The sequence below is a fragment of the Eleginops maclovinus genome, chromosome 13 (genome assembly GCF_036324505.1).
Source record: "Eleginops maclovinus isolate JMC-PN-2008 ecotype Puerto Natales chromosome 13, JC_Emac_rtc_rv5, whole genome shotgun sequence".
In the NCBI taxonomy this organism is placed as follows: Eukaryota; Metazoa; Chordata; class Actinopteri; order Perciformes; family Eleginopidae; genus Eleginops; species Eleginops maclovinus.
The window spans coordinates 8,208,338-8,217,307 of NC_086361.1; the positions used below are offsets into that span (position 1 = coordinate 8,208,338).

The window sequence follows — 8,970 nt, forward strand, 5'->3', positions numbered from 1 at the left end:
ACTAAAGAGACAGGGATAAGTGTTTGTGTTGCCCAGATGCTGATTAACCATCTCAAAAGCTTTACGGAGAGAAAGGGTCAGAAAAACTCAGCAGAGACAACATTGCTATTGTTCAAGTAAGAAGGTTCACCCATAACCAACTGGCATTATTGTACGTTTTGAGGGATTAGGGAATAGGTTGGGGAGATTGGGTAAAACATCCTTAGTTTTGTGCCTTAATGCAAGATACAGTTGAGCTCAAATTGATTAAAAACTGGAGTCAGACTATGTGGAGCACTTCCAAAGTTAGTCTTTTCATACAATTGTATTTTTCTCCAAAATCTGATTTTTTTTTCACAGTTGACGGACAAATAAAAGCTGTTTTTGTGCATAAAACACCTTTTTTTTTAGATTTGTTTATCTATATCAGTTTGCTAATACATGTTTGAGAAGATTTAAGAAAGGTATTGTTACCAGCTGATAGATGAAAACATCAGAGCAACAGAACAGAAGTTAATTATAAGCACAGGACCTAACCTGCACTGACAACAAACCAACAAGGATGATGACTTGATTTATCTGGAGGTCATTAACTATAAATAATGTGTTAAATAAGGGAGAGAGCCCAAGGCAGAGAGCCCAAGGCCCGGGCATCGCTCAGCTCCGGCCCCACTGCATCCACCACCTACTGAAGGCACAGGGTCTCAGATCTGCACAGCGCCACCGTCAGCCCTGGTGTCTCATTGCTGCTAACGTCCAGGCTGGCTCCATGAATCAGCGGCTCTTTTAACAACCAGTGCACACAGGGTTTCCCACAGCGCTTTCCTGTTAAGGCGGCCGCCTTAACAACACGGGGTTGCCGCCTTGACTAACGTCACGTCTCCAGAAAAAAAAAAAAAATGATATAGATATAGGCCTATAGCGATATTCGCCGTTTTACTCTTTCATGTTTTCTACCTTTCATTCCAAACCGTGACTGACAGTCTATCTTCTCTGCAGAACGCATTTTAAAATAAAAAACAAAAAACAAATAAAAGAAACGTTTTAAAATGTGGGGCTATGCCTCCAAATATGCCTCTGAATAGCGTGATGCGTCCGAACAGCGGCATCTAGTGGTATATGTCATTGTGCTATCATCGTTCGACCAACATCCTTCAAAACCAGCATTTTTCGGAAAGACTACTATTTGGATAGCTGACAACCTGTCGAATCTACTATTTGGATGGCTGACAACCTGTCGTATCAAGGTAAGATTATTATTGAATTCTATACTAGTCTAATAATAGTCTGTCAACTGTTCACTAGTAGGCTACCTGGATAAGCGTAATGTTTTCTTATCAAGGCTAATTGTGTTTAACGTTTACACGTGGCTATATTATTATAGCCTAGCCTGCCTTTGACATTTGCACGTAATTTTCTCTCGCAATGTTCACAGCCAAATGGATCGAAAAACTCAGCCCAAAATCGCCGGCTTCTTCATGCGACGTAGCCGGCCGACTTCACCCTCCGCATCGTCTCCCCCCCCCCTCCCACCACCAGCACCTCCATCGCCGGATCCCCGGCAACCCAACAAACACAGAGGCAGTGGGTGGAACCCGGAGTGGGCTATGGATCCTAAATATGCAGGTTGGCTTTACCACACAGAACACGGTGAGTAGAGCATTATTTATTTTATGTTATATGTGAAAAGTGTAGACTAAGCTATATTAAGTGAGTTATTGTATTATTCCTAGGAATGTTTTGTAGAATCTGCAGGATGCACCGACAAAAGGCATCTCGTGGCCCCTCTCAAAGGCCTTTCATAGAGCTACCTTGTACCAACTACAGGCGCGATGCCTTGGACCAGCACTTGGGCTCAACGAATCATATTTCATGTGTGGGCATTACAGCCCAATCAAGCCGAAGTTAGTATTTCTGAGTGGTTCAGGAATAATAATAATAATAACTTTTTTTGTTAAATGGTGATTAAATTATGTTTATTACATTTGAATTAACAGTGACAGCTGAATGTTTGTGTATTAGGTCTGCCCATCAATGAGGCATTTCAGCCCATTTTGAATTTGGAGCATGAGGCCATAATTGGTGGCTTTAAATGTCTATACTGGCTGGTAAAACATGAAATTGCGCACCATACAAATTACCCGGCATTGCTGGATCTGGCAGACCTCCTAGGCTGCGAATATTTTGCCAAACTGAAGGTAAAAAAATATTTCATTACAGTGTACATTTGCTGTCATGGGTTTCTAGTAGAATTAACTATAATTTAAGGATATATTATTTTCCTAGATTGATCAGAGGACAAACTACAGGTCTCACAGGATTGTGGATGAAATGCTACAGATTCTGGGTGAAGTGGTTGAGGAGCCCATTTTAGAGGCCATTAAATCATCAAAGGCTATTGGCCTGGAAATTGACGAGTCCACAGACATCTCTGTGACAAAACAGTTAGATCTCCATGTCAGGTACAGTAGTGGTCTTCTTCTTATTTTTTTTTAAATGGGTCATGATGAGGTCTTCCTGAATGTGTAACAAAACCAGGTAAGGCTAATTGTTTTTGTAAATACTCCAGGTACACAGACAAGGAAGGACGGATGTTCTGTCAATTCCTGGATCTTGTATCTATTCCAGATGGCACAGCTATAACTATAGCTGAAGCTGTGAAGGAGGTCATCATAAGAAAAGAAATACCTCAGGACCGCATCTTTGGCCTTGGCACAGATGGAGCCGCAGTGATGACCGGTAAAGTATAGGAAAAAGGACGGTTAAGTTAATGTCGAAACGAATAGGTTGCCTTGATCTAAAACCTTTTTGTTTTACTTTTATTTTAGGAAGAAGGAAGGCACAGCAAAATTGCTGACTGACTCCTGGCCAGGATTAGTGTCAGTGCACTGTGCTGCTCATCGCCTTGCACTAGCATGTAAAGATGCAGCAGATGGAGTGCCATATATGAAAATATTCAGAAAGCACCTACAAGACCTGCACCTTTATTTTAGGAATAGTGCAAACCGCACCAGCGCTCTAAAAGCAGCTGCAAGTGTGCTTGGAGTAGAAGACCTGAAAGTCACAGTAAGTGAAAACATGAAGTGTTTGAAGTGAAGTGCATCAAATTCCTTAGATAAATAATATTGAATTAAATTAATTGCTCTATCCCCCACCCCAGGAGGTTAAGGACACTAGGTGGCTATCACAAGAGAAGGCCATTTCAAATCTTCAAAGAAATCTACCTGCAGTGCTTGCTACACTAGCTGAGGAGGCAGAATTAAAAAAGGACCCTGTGGCACGGGGGTTGTACACCTACTGTGCAACTTACAGATTCGTTGCAGCTGTCCACCTGCAATCGGACATCCTGCCCTACCTGGCGCAGCTTTCAAAATTGTTCCAGAAGGAAGATATCAATTTCATGGCAATCAAGAACCATGTAAGTTGTGATGTCACATTGATCTTTATTTAATGCATGTCAGTTTTCCTTTGCAAATGTAAAATAATGTTTAATTTGCATGTCTATAATAGGTTCCTGTTACCATTGAGACATTGAGAATAATTAAAGCAGCAGGTGAACGGCAACCCGAGGGCTCCTTTCTAGCTCAGGTTGAAGAGAAGGTGGCCAATCTGAACATCAGTGCCGAAGAAGACAGGGTGAGGCGTGGGACAGCTCTTCCCACCGACACCTTATGGGCACGTTTTCAGACACAAGTAAGCAAGCTTAAGAATGAATAAATGATGTGCACTGACGAAGGCAAGATGGCGCCGTTGTGTGTGGCTGGCCGTCTACCTCTGCTACCTTTTATGTGTATTGTCCTGTTTTTATCGCTTTTATCCCACAAAGTGTCATCGCTACTGGTGTATGATCGCCTGAGTCTCCTAAAAATCCACGATTCTGTGGATAGACCACCGATCCAGGATTTTAACGACCAGACAAAGCCACTGCCACCTGTCCTGGCGTCTTTACCCTCTTACCTATGGCGTCTACCTGTGCGGTTACCACGCAACAGCCGTCGCAGAAGACGGGGAAAGAGAGGTGGAGTAATACGCCGGCTGAAAGCTCACCTGGCCTTGTCCTCCACGTACAGTGCTCGCCATCCGCTGCTTGGTCCCTCTAAGGACGGCGCCGGCTATGGCATCCGAGGCTCCGTGGATTACTCCTACCGATGGCTGCTGCCAGCCGTACCGGAGGCCGGGCACCCACTTCCCTGCCGCCGACACGTGAGAATCCGCAGACGGGGCTGCGCGCTGGAGAATCTCCGTCTTGTCAACCGGGCCTCCCAACAGACGGATCGGCGTTTGGTCCGCATGGCTCTCATCAACACCAGATCGGTCGTGAACAACACTTTTATCTTAAATGACTTTTTTACTTCGTATTCCTTGGATTTCCTCCTGTTGACGGAAACCTGGCTGAAACCAGGTGAAAACAGCGCATTTTCTGAGCTCCTCCCACCCAGCTGTTCTTTCTTCAGCTCCCCGCGAGTGTCGGGGCGAGGGGGGGGGCTTGCTGCTGTGTTCAATGACAGTTTTAAATGTCGGCTTCTTCCCACAGGTCCATACTCCTCGTTTGAACTGCAATTGTTTGTAGTGGAGTTTGCAAGTCCTGTGTTGTGTGCAGTTGTCTATCGCCCTCCGAAATATAATAAGGGCTTTATTCAAGAGTTCTCTGAGTTTCTGGCTGATACTCTCCCAAAATATGACAAGCTCCTGATCTGTGGGGATTTTAATGTTCACGTCTGTTGCCCATCTGACAAATTTGCCACTGACTTTAAAACCCTATTGGCAACTTTTAATTTAATTCAATCCGTGGATAAACCAACGCACCATCTTGGGCACACATTGGATCTTGTTATTTCATTTGGGCTCTCAGTTTCCCTCAAAGAGATTTCTGAGACTGCAATCTCAGATCACCTCCCTGTTGTTTTTGAACTGATGGCGCCCCAACCAGTCAGCAAACCTCTTGATCCATCCCGTCAGCGGCGGATCATCACTCCCTCCACAGCCGATGAATTTTCTGCTGCCTTCAAGGACTCTCAGTTCTTTGCCATGAACAGATTGGCTTCCCCTCTCTGTCCTGACCTTTTTCTCTCCTCCTTCCATTCCACCTGTGCTGGGATTCTGGACACTATTGCCCCTTTTAGGCGAAAATCTTCTAAACCAAGAACGGATCCCTGGTTGAACGACACCACCCGTGCCACTAGGCAACGTTGTAGGCAGGCGGAACGCAGATGGAAGGGGGACAAACTGCATGTGTCTCTGCAAATATTAAGGGACTGTCTCGCTGATTATCAGAGAGTTGTGCGTGAAGCAAAATCTCAGTACCTCTCTAATATTATTTCTTCCAGCAGTCACTGTCCCAAGGTGTTATTTGATACAATTAATGCTGTTGTTAATCCATGCACTTCTGCAGTGACTGATGTTTCAATAGCCACTTGTGAGAATTTTCTTCATCATTTTGTTGACAAGGTGGATTCTGTCAGAAAATATATCAGTAAGAGTGTCACCATGAATACTAACAATGATCTGCTCGTTGCCCCAGCTCATTCTGCTGTGTTTGAACAGTTTGAGTTGGTTTCCCTTTTTTCTCTTGGTGACATAATGAAATCCATGAAATCTACAAATTGCCCATTGGATACTGTCCCTGCCAAAGTGCTGAAAATGGTTTTTAATACTGTGGGGCCTAGTCTCCTGGTTTTTATCAACTCCTGCCTTAGATTAGGAACTGTTCCAGATGCTTTTAAACATGCTGTGGTCAGGCCCCTTCTTAAAAAGCCTAATCTTGACCCCTCTGTGTTATCAAATTTTAGACCCGTCTCCAATCTGCCCTTTCTTTCTAAGGTTTTAGAAAAAACTGTTTTTATACAATTACAGTCCTTTTTGGATGACAACTCCGTACTCGAGAAGTTCCAATCTGGGTTTAGGTCTCGCCACAGTACTGAGTCTGCACTGTTAAAGGTGCACAACGATATTGCTCTGTCTGTGGATGCCAAGTGCCCCGTTATCTTAGTGCTGCTTGATCTGACAGCAGCCTTCGACACGGTGGACCATGCAGTCCTCCTGTCACGTCTAAAAAATTATGTTGGCATCCACGGCACCGCGTTGAAGTGGTTTACATCTTATTTGTCCAGTAGGACTTTCTCTGTTATGGTTGGTGACCTGTCCTCTTCCAGTGCTCCTCTCTCTTGTGGAGTCCCACAAGGATCTATTCTTGGCCCTATCCTTTTTTCTTTGTACATGTTACCACTGGGGTCAATTATAGCCAGGCACAACCTTTCCTTTCACTGTTATGCAGACGACCTGCAAATCTATCTGCCAGTGAAGCCAAACAGTAACAGTGCACATTGTTCTTTATTTGACTGTATTGCTGATATTAAGCAGTGGTTGGCTCAAAATTTTCTTAACTTAAATGATGAAAAAACTGAATGTATTGTGTTTGGAGATACTGCGTTAGCCGACTTTGGCACCCTGTCTCCAAAGCTCAGTTCAACTGTCAGAAATCTTGGTGTAACTTTTGACAGTCATCTCAAGTTCGACAAACAAATCAGTAATGTTGTCAGGACCAGTTTTTTCCAGCTGCGTCTTTTAGCTAAAGTTAAAATGTTTTTAAGCCGCCACGACCTCGAGAAAGCCATTCATGCTTTAATTAGTTCACGGCTAGATTATTGTAACGCACTTTATGTTGGCCTCTCTCAGTCCTCCCTCAGTCGCCTCCAACTCGTGCAAAATGCCGCGGCACGTCTTTTAACCAACACTCACAGACGTGTGCACATTACCCCTGTTCTTAACTCCCTTCATTGGCTTCCTGTCCTTTTTAGAATTGATTTTAAACTTATGTTTGTTTTTAAAGCTCTTCATGGCCTTGCCCCATTATATTTATCCGAACTTTTAACCATCCGAGATCCAGGTAGAGCGTTGAGGTTGACAAATCAACTTGTACTGGAAGCGCCCAGATCAAAATATAAACACTGGGGTGACCGAGCCTTTTCCGTCGCTGCTCCCAGGCTCTGGAACAAGCTCCCCACCGAGATGCGTCTCATCTCGGACCCGGGCCTTTTTAAATCCAGGCTAAAAACCTACTTATTTAGGATGGCTTTTAATACCCAGTAGAACGATGGCGCTTTTATCTTATTTTATTTTATTTGACTTTGCTGTATTTTATTGCTCTCACTGTTTTTATTGTTTTTAAATTGTTTTTATTTCTGTCTTTTTATTGTTACACTATGTAAAGCACTTTGGTACTCCGAAAGGATTGTTGTAAAGGGCTGTATAAATAAAGTACATTTACATTTACATTTAAACAATAATAACGAGCCTGAAATATTAGGGCCTAAATTTGAATTTTCTCTTACATCTAATGTTAATAGGTCATGGAGCCTTACATTGACGGACTCATTGAGCACCTGGAGCTGAGGTTCCAGCAACTTGGGATTCTTGGTGCCTTTAGTTCCCTGGGACCACAAGCTGATGAGAGTCGTGCCATCTCAGATCTACAACTGCTGGCCAAGCAGTTCCCTCCCATCAGTGAGATGGCACTTCTCCAAGAGTGGCAGAGCTACAAAGTCCTAATAACAACCGGAATACTGAAAGTGAGTGATAGTCATTAACACAACTTAAGTTGTTTATGTGAGTTCATGCATCTGTCATTGACCAATGTTCTCATCCATCAGGACAAGTCCCAGCTGGAGATCATGACAGCAATGGCATCTGGGTATGATGAGCTCCATCTACTCTACCCAAACCTGTCCCTCCTCTCTGCAATCGCCCTAACAATACCAGTCTCCAGTGTGAATTGTGAGAGGGATTTCTCGGCGATGAATAGGGTAAGTCCATTATCATCTCTCAATCTTAGATTCTATCAAAATTGTAAATATTATACAAAAGTATAAAATAATCTAAACTTCAGTTAATTCACTGTCTATAGATCAAGACAGACCTAAGAAACAGGCTGCAGGGCAACAGTCTGACAGCCTGCATGAAAATGAGCATCAATGGTCCGCAGGTGAAAGACCTACAGTACAGCAGGGCCCTTGAGATTTTTTTCAGCAAACCAAGGAGGATTGCTTGTAGTGATGCCACTTGTCAGCTCTGCCATTAGTGACCTTGTTGAATAATTTATGTTTTGCAGTTCTAATAGCAAAATCATCATGTTTAACCCTTTATTTATAATTTTAAAAGCTAAAGATTTTTTATTTATTGTAAGAGATAAGATATTGTATTATTTTGTTGTTTAATGTTTAATAAATAGTTGTTCTCAAAGTTGTAATCAAAGTCTGCATTTTATTCCCCTCGGTGATGTGCTTGCGACGCAACGGTGAAACCCCCCCTCCCCCCCCCCGGAGATGAGTACGTCGCCCCCCCCCCCGGTCACCACCTTGACTAACACATTTTCTGGGGGAAACCCTGGCACAGTCAGTCTTTGGACACCTTTTATGGTTAGAAAGGGCCCACTTAACTTTAAAATGTTTAAATCAGTTAAAAACAGAGCAGCATCCAGCCCCAGGTTACTCGCGCGTCTTAGAATGCAGCTGCTCTCATCTCTCCACACCAAATCAGCCGGGCCGGTAAGATACCTTTGCAGAAACTGCACTCAAAGTGTCTGTTCGGCTGGCCCTCGTCTCTAGATAAAAACAGCACCCCTTGTGGCACCCAGTGTAGCCCATCCGAAAAAGAAATCTACCAATCTCTTTTGTATTTGGGCCAGTAGGCCTGAGGGAGGGTCTACACAGGTAAGACGGTGCCACAGTTGGGATGCCACAAGGTTGTTTAAAACCAAAACTCTACCTTTAAAAGACATCTGCGGGAGCAGCCACTTCCATTTGGACAGTTTTTCCTCAATCTTCTCTGTGACGTTCTCCCAGTTCTTCTGGACTATATTTGTGTTCCCTACGAACACACCCAGGTACTTTATGCCATCTCTTTTCCATGTCATGCCCTGGGGAAGACGTGGGAGACCGCCACGCCACTCACCGACAGCGAGGGCCTCACTCTTCTTCCAATTGACCCTCGCTG

At 43.8% G+C, this 8,970-nt stretch overlaps 2 long non-coding RNA genes across 2 annotated transcripts; both read left to right on the forward strand.

Moving 5' to 3' along the window:
- Window positions 1–1,509: 1,509 nt before the first annotated feature.
- Window positions 1,510–2,758, forward strand: LOC134875234 (uncharacterized). The gene is made up of 3 exons (XR_010167175.1): window positions 1,510–1,629; window positions 1,713–1,883; window positions 2,002–2,758. It is a non-coding gene; the product is annotated as an uncharacterized LOC134875234 (long non-coding RNA).
- Window positions 2,759–2,854: 96 nt separating this feature from the next.
- On the forward strand, window positions 2,855–3,672 carry LOC134875434 (uncharacterized). Its single transcript, XR_010167191.1, has 3 exons — window positions 2,855–3,045; window positions 3,140–3,397; window positions 3,490–3,672. It is a non-coding gene; the product is annotated as an uncharacterized LOC134875434 (long non-coding RNA).
- Window positions 3,673–8,970: the final 5,298 nt, after the last annotated feature.